Source organism: Xenopus tropicalis, chromosome 1 (genome assembly GCF_000004195.4).
Source record: "Xenopus tropicalis strain Nigerian chromosome 1, UCB_Xtro_10.0, whole genome shotgun sequence".
Taxonomy (NCBI): Eukaryota; Metazoa; Chordata; class Amphibia; order Anura; family Pipidae; genus Xenopus; species Xenopus tropicalis.
The window spans coordinates 94949890-94962721 of record NC_030677.2 but is presented as its reverse complement, the minus strand read 5'-3'; positions in this window follow the sequence as shown (position 1 = coordinate 94962721).

Below are 12832 nucleotides of genomic sequence, written 5' to 3'. Positions count from 1 at the left end.
AATGCTAAGAAAAAAGCATGTTTACCAAAACCCCTATTGAGTGATCTTTTTTTTTTTTTTTCAAAAAGATGTTTTTATATTAACTTTGAAATTTCAAATGCGGCTAGCCATGATTTTCATTTCCCAGGGTTCCACAGCCATGTGACTTGTGTTTAGTAACTTGGAGTGATATCACCCCCCTCCCCCCCCAACAGTCGATCAGCAGAACAATGGGAAGGTAGCAAGATAGCAGCTCCCAATAGATATCAGAATAGCACTCAACAGTAAGAAATTCCATGTCCGGCTTGTGACACCTCCAGTGACATTGAAGTAGGAGAAACAATAGGTTATCTGAAAACAGTTCTAATGTGTAGCACTGGCTCCTTCTGAAAGCTCAGAATCAGGCACAATGCACTGAGATGGCTGCCAACACACCAGTATTACAGCTATTTGTTGGTTCAAGAATATCGTTTTAAATGGTACAGTGAATTATTTACTGTGCAAACATTGTAATTTAGAAGTAAAAAGTACACCATGAAAATGATGACAGAACCACTTCTTTAAAACATGGTAGTTTACATAAAAAGAAGTTTACTATGCCAGAGTCATGCACATAAAGTATAAATATATATTTTGTTTTTACCTTTAACTTTATTGTTTGCTGTAGGTGTTACATATATACAAACATAAACAACTAACTAAATATGAAATAAATCAACCAAAATAACAGCATTGGCAGGGCAAGACAGGTTTATTTTTATAGGACTGTACAAAAAAGTTTTCTACATGAACAAATTATTCAAATTCATTTAACCTTGGTGGAATTCATAAGATCTGACCAAATAATTCTTCCTGTCATTCTTTATCATTTAACAAGCAGTCAGTATATTTGATTGTTTAGTTAAACTTTACATTTGAGTCACTAAAATCAGTTCTTCGGGTCATGAACATTCTTTCAAGCAAACCAAAAAATATCCGTGTAGTCTTCCTAGGCAATTAGTGGATATATTCCCCATTTCACAAAAACACAAAGCTAAGAAACCATTAACATTCTGATAAATATTCTTTTTCTATAGCGAAATCATTATTTTGCAGTCTTTTAGTAAAATGACTATGAAAGGGACTTTTGGCGACATCCCTAGCATTTAATGAGGCTTGCAGTTATGGGCAAGTGAGTAGAACTGCTGTTATTATCTGCATGAGTGACTTGAGGCCGAGGGTCTGGATATATGGGAAGTTCCCCTCTGTAAATGTGCACATTGATCATACATAATCAGACCAAAAGGGTCAGCATTGACGGGGGTAAGGAGATATGGAAAAGCTGACAAATGAAGCAGTGAGGCTCGGGGGGTTAATGCAATATTCAAACAGAATGAGATCTTCATTTTCTTAAGCTTGTCACTTTTACCATCTTGTGACACTTGGTTAGGAAGTGGAATGAGAAAAGAGAGAGAGATTGCCTGGGTAGATGCAATGGACGTGCTCATCAGCTCTGCAAACAACAGTGAGCACAATAAAGAAAATGTTTCAGTTCCTCTGCTCCTAGTGCTTGTTAAGTAAAACATTTTGATAATTTGGTTTTTATTTTTCATTTCAAACATTACATTTTTTAGCTGAGTATTTACTTGTTTTTCATAAAAGAAATGCCTACATTATGCCTCATTATATAAATGCAACAATTTTTTAAAGAGAAATACATTTCTACTAAGGATTCACTTTAAGACTTTGCTAAAGTTGGCACTATCTATTACCAGCACATTAGTACAGGTATAGGATCCATTATCCAGAATGCTCGGGACCAAGGGTATTCCGGATAAGGGGTCTTTCCGTAATTTGGATCTCCATACCTTAAGTCTACTAAAAAATCAATAAAACATTAATTAAACCCAATAGGATTGTTCTGCATCTAATATGGATTATTTATATCTTAGTTGTGATCAATTACAAGGTACTGTTTTATTTCTACATAGAAAAAGAAATCAGTTTTAAAATTTTGAATTATTTCATTAAAATGGAGTCTATGGGAGACAGGCTTTCCGTAATTCGGAGATTTCTGGATAATGGGTTTCCGGATAAGGGGTCCGATACCTGTACTTTACTATGCATTCTTTACTATAACTGCAATTATCCAGCTTAAAGCTGGCCATACAAGCACCAATATAATCATGTGAAACAAAGTTTCATACTATTTTTGGATGTGGGCTCCAAATACTCATTGCGACAATTTTCATACCATGGCGATCAGTCGTTTAGTCAATTGGAAAGAATAGAAAATTTCTGTTGGATAATGATAATATCTTGTGCAAGAACGCCGTCTCTTCTTTTCCTGATGTGCTGTTGCCAATACTATTGCAAGGGCGGCTCTTTTTTTGGTATTCATATAAACTGGGCTCATTTTAAAACAAAAACAAAATCTTTTTTTTAAAATAGAAACTGACTCGATAGTAGCACGTTCGTTCATATAAACATGTACTGTACACGTTTAAGCAAAAACATAATTCCTGGGATGAAACTGTTTTTATATCCAGGACGTACGATTCTTGTCTGCCAAGTAAGGGCCAGAACATTGTCTGATTTATTTTTCTGACTTTAATCCTACAATCTAATTTTGAATGTTAGTTTTAGATTATTACATTAAAATGTACAATCGACATCCAAACGTTTGACATATGATGACTAAAATCTGCACATGTATGGCCAGCTACATTCCAGCTCCCTCACTGAGATGTATACAGTAAAAAAGCTAAATAGTAAGTCCTAATGGGAAGGAAAATTGTGCCATTTGAAATAATAAATAATACATATGCCATCATTCTCTGCAACAGAGGAGATGGCAATCTAATTCCTGCTTGTTTTTACTCTTCCCTTTTTTAGCTCTGTAAAATTATTTCTAATAATGTTGCCATGTCAATAAAAATACATTATTAGCACATATTAGGCCAACAGTGCCTCAGACCAGCATTTTAACACCCGCAGCAGCAGATGGTCCTTGTGTGCAGTTCTGTAATTATACATCTCAATATAAATTTGTAAATGTGTTGGTATGCACAGCACAAGAAAGTTAGATAAATAAGTAAACAAAGCACAATATCAAGAAACATGTGATAGTGAACAGTGATCTTAAGAGATTGGAAACTGAATGGCAGTACCAAACAACAACCAGAAACAGTAAGAATCAACTAGAAAGGGAAGTTTGAGAATAAACTTTGTGTTGGTTTGAAAAACGTGAAGTCACTAAATGAAATCTGATTGGCTGTTGTTGGCTCCAGTTTTTCTAACCTTGGACCATAGTTATGTAGTAAAAACCCCTGTGCAAAGTTTGTGGATCCTGGTTTTAATAGTGTTTAATAACAAGTGACATCTGGGTGGTAGCTCTGCACACCTTTTCTAACCTGGAGCAGCAATTACCCAGTGACTAACTCTGCAAAGCTTAAGGACCCTAGGATTAATAGTTAATAAATCACAATAGTTTAAATTTAAACCTAGAAAAGTCACTAGGTGAATTGTGGTTGGTGGGTGTGCCCACTTTTTTCACCTTGAGTCAAAGTCACCCAGTGACAAACAGGGGGCACCCTGGCATAAATAGTGAGAGCATTTTAAATTTAAACCAATGAAATTCAATGGATGAAATCTGATTGGCTGTTAGTGCTCGAACCCACTTTTTGAACTGCAGTCCCCCAGTGACCCACTTGACAAAGTTTGGGGACTAAGGCGTAAAAATTGTGGGACTGACAGCATTGTATATTTCACCACTGAAAGTCAATAGGTGAAATGTGATTGGCTGTTGGTGGCTCTGCCCACTTTTTCTAACTTTGAACTGCAAATACCCAGTGACTAACTTTGCAAAGTTTAACAACTCTGGAATTAATACTTTAATAATGGCATCAGTTTAAATATAAATTTAATGGGTGGAAACAGATTGGCTATTGGTGGCTCTGTCCACTTTTTGTAGCCTTTAACCTTAGTCCCCAGTGACCAACTGTGAAAATTTTGGGGACACTGGCATTAAAGGTGTGAGAATGGCAGCAGTTAAAATTGCCCCACTGAAATAAATTAAAGAAATGTGATTGGCTGTTGGTGGCTCTGCCCACTTTTTCTAACCTTGAATATGCAGTCACCCAGTGAGTTACTGTGCAAAGTTTGGGAACCCTGGTGTGAGAAAGGCAGTAGTTTAAGTATAAACTAATGAAATTCAGTTAGTATAAAGTTTGGGGACACTGGTGTTAAATGTGTAAGAATGGCAGCACTTTAAATTTCCCTATTAAAATCAATGAAATAAATCTGATTGTCTGTATGTGGCCCCACCCACTTTTTTCAAACCTGGAATTATTGTCACCCAATGACTAACTCTGCAAAGTTTGGGGACCCTGGCCTTAAACCAATAAAATTCAATAGGTGAAATCTAATTGGCTGTTGATGGCTCCGCCCAATTTTTCTAACCTTGAACCGCAGTTACCTGATGCCTAAGTCTACAAATTTTGGGGACCCTGGCGTTATTACTGTGAGAAAGACAGCAGGTTGAATTTCCTCCACTGTCAAAAGGTAAAATCTGCTTGGCTGTTTGTAGCTCCACCCACTTTTGGACATCCAACAAATATTATATTTTCATTCAGGTTGACCCCATGAGTATGTGATTCAAGTTTGGTAGCCTCAAAACTGTAAATTTCCCCATTAAAGTCAAATGTTGAAATTTGTTGTCAGCTCCTCCCACTTTGGGTCATCCAACAAATGTTGTTTCATTCAGAGTGACCCCATGATTATGTTAATCAAGTTTGGGGAGTGTAGCTTCAAAGCTGTAAGAGTGGCAGCAATTTGAAAAGCTTCCTTGTCAATGGACAAATTGGGGTGTTTGGAGTGGCACCACAAAAAGACGGGGGGCGGGATCGCTTAGAAAGTGATCCGCTATAGGGCGAAGAAGTGTGGAGAGTCTGGGTGTTGTACCTATAAAACTGTAGGAGGAGTAGCGTTTAGAAAATAGGGGGCGCTAAGAAGAAAAAGAAGAACCAGAAAAATAAGCTGAAGTTGAAGAACAGTATGTTGGATTTTTCAACCCATCATTATTAAGATGCATAACGGCACCAAAAGCAAGTCATTTAATCTGACTTTCCAGACATAACTTTTGGCGAACCAATGTATGACTCAAATATCAGAAAAATTACAAAAAAGAGAATGTGCTGAAACTCTCCAAGCCCCACTTTCACCAGGGAATTTATATGCTTAAAGGAGAACTAAACCCTAAAAAATGAATATGGCTTAAAATGCCATATTTTATATACTGAACCTATTGCACCAGCCTTAAGTTTCAGCATCTCAATATCAGCAATGATCCAGGTCTTCACAGTTGTCACAGGAGCTCCCCATCTTGGAAAATGTCTGCAACATTCACATTCTCAGTGGGCTCTGAGCAGCTGTTGAAAAGTTAAGCTTAGGGGTTGTCACAAACTATCAGCAGATATAACATTATAAGATGATGTCACAGGGCTGATTATTCAATTCTGATGCTAATTGCACTGGTTTCAGAGCTGTCATATAAATCAGAATAAATTACTGCCATATATCATGAAATTTAGATTTTATATACAGTATATTGTGCGTCAGTCCTAAGCTCAGGTAACTGACAGCAGCACAGAGCATGCACAGTGAATCAGCAGAAAAGAAGATGGGGAGCTACTGGGGGAATCTTTCGAGGCACAGATCTTCCCTGCTATAAAGGGCCACAGTTGCCTTGGCCCGGAACAGAAGGCCAAATCCTAAAGTACAACATTTCTACTTTCTAATTGAGCTTTAGTTCTCCTTAAAAATATGTTTATATACTGCTGACCCGTGAGATTTCTTTAAGTGTATTTATTAAATAATTGTCTAAGTGATGGACAGTAGAGTAAACCTGGCAAGTGTTTTACACAACTACACTTGTGCAGCTGCCAATAGCCAATAAAAATGAATATCTAAAAGTAAGGAGCGCTTACAGAGTATTTTCACAACCCAGTGCACTTTTTTATCTTACAGGAGCACCAGCCCAAGAAAAAATATTTTGGCACCCCTGCAGTGAAATGGGCATTACTTGTCCTTTAAGCAAATCCTAAGGCACTGGCCAGTAGAACAACAGCAACACATGAGCTCGGATTTTGAGTTAGAAGCCATAGTAAAGGGAATAGATTGTAGACATAGAAAAAGCTTTTACTGCATATCTCCCATTCCTACTTCTCTTACAAAGATGGCAAGAATTTATAAGTAACATGACTGCTGATTTTCTGTGTATAACTGTGCCTCTTTCTGACCACAGGTTGCTGCTTCCCTTACCACTGCCAGGAAAATTCAATAAAACCCATGTTAACCTGCTGCCTTCTTTACCAGCTGAACCAATTCTTCCAATTTCTTCCTTGGCTCAAAACTTTTTTACTTCTGTACAAGAACTGCAATCTCTCTCTTCATGTTGGTGTCAGATTGGGGGGTGCAGGGCTGCTGCCCCAGGGGCCCCGCACCCCCAGGTGTCCCCGCCAGCCACATCCCCCACAGTTTTTTTTAATTATTTCAGTTTTTGTTCAGCAGCTCTCTAGCTACAGATTCTAGATTTCAATTGCTGAAATTTCCCCAAATGCTTTTGTAGCCAATTTTTACAGTTCAAAAAAGAGTTTGTTTTTTTTTCCAACAAAATGTATTTAAATAATGCCATTGGTGTTTTCTTTCCAATGCAAATTTTTTTTCTAGAAAAACAAAATGCACAGGAAAGTTCTAATACCGCCATTGACCGTTTGTCCAGGCAAAATTCTAGTGTGATTTGTGAAAATATTCACTGCTGTACCCTATTCCTTCATCCCTAATACTGACACCTGTTGCCATTGATAGATCTTAATTACTGGTATGGGATCCGTGATTAGTGATGAGCGAATCTGTTCCGTTTTGCCGAAAAATTCGCAAATCTTTCAAAAGGTCAGCGAAATGGCGAAAATGTTGTGTGACAAAAAAAAATTGTCGCCCGCAGCTATTATTTTGTTGCGCGGCTATTGTTTCGTCGCCCACGGCTATTATTTTGTCGCGCGGCTATTGTTTCGTCCCCCGCGGCTATTGTTTTGTCGCGTGGCTATTATTTGTCGCCCACGGCTATTATTTTGTCGCGCGGCTATTCTTTTGACGCCCGTGACCATTCTTTTTTGACGCCGACGACAATTTTTGGGCGTGCGGCGAATTTTTCCGCAGCAAATGTTTTCATCCGTTTGCCAGACAATCCGCCAATGGCGAAACGCGGAAATTCGCAGCGAATCCATGCCTGGCGAAACATTTCGCCCATCACTATCCGTGATTCCAAAACCCATTATCCAGAAAGCTCTGAGATACTGGAAGGCCATGTGTAATAGACTCCATTTTATTCAAATAATTTAATCTTCAAAACAGTACCTTGTACTTTATCCGACTAGGATATAATTTTTTCATCGAAGGCAAAAAACCCTATTGGGGTTTAGTTAACATTAATGATTTTTTTTAGTAGGCTTGAGGTAGGAGACCCAAATTATGGAAATACCCCTTATCCAGAACACCCCCAAGTCCTAAACATTAACATGTCCCATATCTGTACTAAAAATCTTGCTTTAAAGTCAATGTTATGTTCTACATTTACATACAAGTGCATCAAAAATGGATCTAGAAACCAACCAGTACTAAGTTGCTACAACAATTAATCAAGGTTTATTTTAGGGCTGTAGATAGGTGCTCAATAACCAGATGCCAAAGTGATGGTCATATTATGCTCCCAAGATAGATCTTTTAAGTTCAAGGAGAGTTCAGGCATGCTAGAGGCAGTACAGAAGGGGTCAAGTGTAAGAAAATTGTTCGTGTTCCACAGAAATTAACTTTACAAATATATTGTTTCAGAGGCGGTAATTGTCTCATCTTCTAAATATTCATACCTCATTTAATCTTTGAATTTCTTTACTGCCATAAGTATTACTCTCCCTACAGAAACAGATATCATTTTTGCTTCACAAGATTTGTTTGTAAAGCAGCTCATTTGGAGGAGATTAGATTCAGTCTCTTGATAGAAGCAGAATGTATAGATTTAATAACTTTGTTCTGAATACAGAGAGGCTATTTATTTTGCTTAAACAGGTCAGAATATTAACTTCTTTACAATCTTAGGAAAATATATTTATTTTATATTGTTATTTATTTGTTTGTTTTGGGTATTAATTTTGCTTGTTAAATGAAATGAGGGGAAACCAAAATGCAATATTAAATTACATGCAAGAGTCTATCACAGTGACAAGAAACCGATTTTAAAAATAATACTAATGATGGAGCATTGTTTCCTAAGCCTTTCCTACAGTCTTTAATGCATACATAATTGCGCAATCAGTAGTTCTTGCAGTAGATATGCAGGGCCTGATTCACTAAAGTGCGATAAAAATTATCGCACGCTTTTTTGCGTTAAAAAACGCAAAATAATTTGCGCGCGATTCACCATAGTATTATCGCGTGCCGAAAAATCGCCATTTTCGCGTGGGTTATTTCTCGCACTAGTTTTACCGCATGCGTTAATTTCCGCGCTGTAAAGAATACGATCGCATGATTCACTATAACTTTTGCGTGCTAAATATCGCATTCGGCTATGCGAAAATTAACACCTACTACAGGCAGGCGAAAAATTATACAAAAGTACAGTAAATGATTTTTTGCAATAAAATATGGACTTACAGTGTTATTTATTCAAGTATGTGTTTCCCCTAGAGTGACGCAGCCGCCAGTTTGCAGCGAAATGTTCATTTTTAATACAGGAATTTTCTGCAAGTATTGGCGTGTATGGCTAACATGGCGTGCGTTCATTTGCGCGACTATTTATATTTGGCTACAAGTGATGAAATGTTTCGCCAGGCATGGCGAAACATTATAAAGATAACCAGAACACATTTGCTCATCACTAGTGGCTACTATTTATAAGCATCTACTATTTATATGATACCATTTATATGCTACCATTTATATGTGGCTAATATTTATATACACCATTTATATGCGGCGACAATTTTTATACACTATTTCTATGCTACCATTCATATGCGGCGACTATTCGCGGGCGTAATTTAGCACATGTACCAGCAAATACCGCATTGAAATAGTCTTCGCGAGTTAAATAACGCATGCAATATCGCGCGTAAAAAAAAGCGCGAGTATGCTTATAGTGAATCCTGTGAAAAATCGCCAAAATTAAGCCGCGGTAAAAATTTTAGCGCACAATAAAAATAGCGCACGTTTTATCGCCCTTTAGTGAATCAGGCCCGCAGTGTTTATTAGTCTCATAGTACCATAGCATTTTATATACATTTATGAAATCTGTTATTCAGAATGCCTGGGACCATTTCTAGGTATTGGCCTTTCCTGTAATATGAAGCTAAATACTTAAAGAATAAGTAAACCTTTTTTTTCTCTATGAGTAAAATTACTCTAAACAGCCTCCAGAATTACTTACCTTTGTCCCAGCATTCTCTCTGACCTGTTTCCTCAGTCAGAAGGTATTCTTTTTGGTTGCTTCCTTGTGCAGAGTGAAGCTCAGCCCCCACTTCCTGTTCAGTTCTCTCTTCAATTCCACAAGGTTGTCTTGTAAAAGTCTGTGCATTAGCTGTTTTTTTTTTTTTTTTATGTGAGACCTCAGGCAATACTGACCCTTTTAAAGTAAAGGGACCACAGCGCTGAAAGGATTCAAGCTTAGTGTATTGTTTCCTAAATAGTTGCCACTGGAAGAGTCTGGACCACTGACAGCATTAACAAGGTGTTCCTACAGCTGCTCCTGGACTTTCTCAAAGACACAGCCATCCAAGACAATAGTTACCATGCATCTCAACAGCAGTGTCACAAAACCCTGCTCTAACAATGACTGTATCTAATAGCAGGGCTCATGTTTGTGCAGTTGCAAGTGCAATCACCATTTTTTTGCCACAATGCAGCAATTTCCTCCAGAATTCTGGCATCATTGTGGTCACTGAGGGGCAATGTTAATATAGGGTTACCCAGAATAAGAAATAACAAGGAATGATCAACATCATCAGAGGCTGCTCTCAGGTCAAGTAGAATTAAGAAAGAATAGTAACCCTTGGCTTTAGCAGAGAGCTAAGGGTAAGAAGTATTCCTTTTAAACAAAAAGAGATAAAGAGAGAGAGAGAAAGAATGTTTATAATATTTATAAATGAAAACTAGTTTTAATACCATTTAGTTTTATCTACCATTATGAAACCTAATAATTTGGAGTTTTAATTTACTTTTATTCCACCACAGGAAAAAAATATCCAGCAGTTGTTATTAAACTAGTTATGTCCCAGGAAGTAATATGAGAAAAAGCTCTGCATGTTGGGAATGAAGTAAGCACTAGGGATGCACCAAATCCCGGATTTGGTTTGGGATTCAGCTTGAATCGAGCATTTTTTTGAAGGATTCGGTTTCGGCCGAATCCACGGTCCCGGCTGAACTGAATCCGAATTAGCTTAAATTAGCATATGCTAATTAGCATTCAGCGCGGCACATTTTTACCCTTCCCTGTCCTCATTAGCACATGCTAATTAGGATTCGGTTCAGGATTCGTCAGAATCCGTCGGGGTGGGTTTGGTACATCCCTAGTCAGCACACACAATGGAGGTAATATTTTGTGCACATATGCATCAGAATTTGCTATTTGGGGGATAGCAATTTGTAGTAAGTTAGGGGTGACATAGGTTTTTTCTCTGGGAAGGGAGACAGCACTGAGCTACAACAGTCTGCTTTTTACAATGCAAAAGTTCATAAAGGAGTGGGAAACATTTTGCCCCAGTACCCAGCACCATGGGGTTGGAAACACAGCTCTATGTTAATTCCAATTTCACAAAGATGAGCAGCAAATTTATATGTGATGACAGGATTACTTTGATACTATTCTCTACCTTCCTATATTTTTTTAAGAAAAAACCCATGCACAGAACAATTTACAATACAGGGTTAAAGACTCCAATTTTTAACTTTAAAGCAATTCATGTAAATAGCATGAGTTATGTGAATACCTTCTGTACTGCCTTTTAGCTCTTTTCACCCTAATCATGATGTTTTTTCTGTTTAAAAGTCTGATATCAAACCCTGCTCAGTGCTGTAAATTGCTTTGTATACCATTTGTGATCATTAACATCTGGGGACTATACAGGTCTGCTGTATCTAAAGGATAATGTATTCATTACATGAATGTTTACTTAAATTTTGTTGAGTCCACTGTTCTTTGGAATTCCAATGACAAGTCATTAATACAACAAAAATGCCTTATAAATGCATTCACCTGCATATCTTAAATACTGTATGTACCTGTTTAAAATAGAATAGAATATGATTTAGTGAATAAAACATTACAAGATACATTTTTATTTTCTACCTGCTTCTACTCTAGGATACCGGGCAGATAAAAGCCATCAGTAAAGGTCATTCTCAATTTCTGTACAGAAATGATCTGTCTCAGCAATGTAATAAACATCTATCCGTGCTTTTATTAGCTATATTGAATCTGACAGTTCTGATAAACCATTTCCTTTCATTTTCCTAGGTCATGATGGTTAATATTGCTAAAAGAAAAAAAAATCTGCTGTTTTAAACACAATAGCTTATGCTTATTCTAGTTTGCACAGGTAGACACAGGCAAGCAATAACAGCCTTCATGCTATAAGGTAACTAAATACAGGGTTCCAATGGTTTTAAATAAGGTGCAAAGCTTTAGGTGAATGAAATGGTACAAACATTAACAAGATTTAACACTTTTACTGCCAGCCATTTTAGTCAAAGCGGAACTTGTATTGCCAGACAGTTTTTGAACATTTTGCACTGTTTCACTTTAGGGGCCTTTCCTCGGGGGGACTTTTAGTTTACCCAGGAAAACAATATATCGTTTTTTTCAGAACAACTTAAGCTTTCAAAATATGGTAGAATTTTTGTGTAATTCCAATTCTGTAACAAGATATAGGCTTCTAAATGTCTAAAAATGCAAAAAAAAAAATTTCCATAATATAATCACACATACTAGAAACAAAAATTATTTTATGCACGAATATACAACTGATTTGGAAAGTCCCATGTCTCCTGAACGTGCCAATACCAAATATATATATATATAGTTTTATGGAGATTTCTCACTTGTATAGGTCAAAAACTCCCAGCAGTACACTACCAAATTTCCAAAGCACTGCTCCAGAAAGCTGCATACTTTAGATTTCAAGGCCAAAAATTCCACTAACAGAAGGTTTATCCCAGAAAATTGTACATTTTTGGAAAGAACAGATTCTGGGGAATACAGAATAGGCACAACTGTCTGTCTACTTCAAACTATCAAGTCGCAATGCTTTCCTAAAGTTATTGGTTTTTATCAAAATTTGTGATTTTTTTTAAAAATCGCTTCAAAGCTTCCAGTCTATAGTATCTTATCTCCTACAGGTCATAAAGTAACCAAATAAAACACACTAAATATGAATGCCAGGGGTCCACTGAACAGTTTGATGCCCAATATGTATAGGTTTACCTAAGTATGTGGCATGTAGGGGCCCCAATGTGAACATACCCCATACAGTATGTACTGTCATTTCTATCATTTCAGCTCCTGCAAAATCAACACATTTACATCATTATATGTGGGATAAAGCTAGTAATAAGTACGCTCACCCCAGAAAGTCATATATTTTTGGAAAGTACACATTCCCCCGAATCTAAAATGGGTACCCATGTCTTTCTACTCCAAAGTACCAAGCCGCACAACTTTTCTAAAATTAGCAATTTTGATGACATTTCAAAAAATCCCCTCAAAGCTTCCACTTTGCAGCATCTTATCTCCCACATAGCATTAGGTACCAAGATAAAACACCCT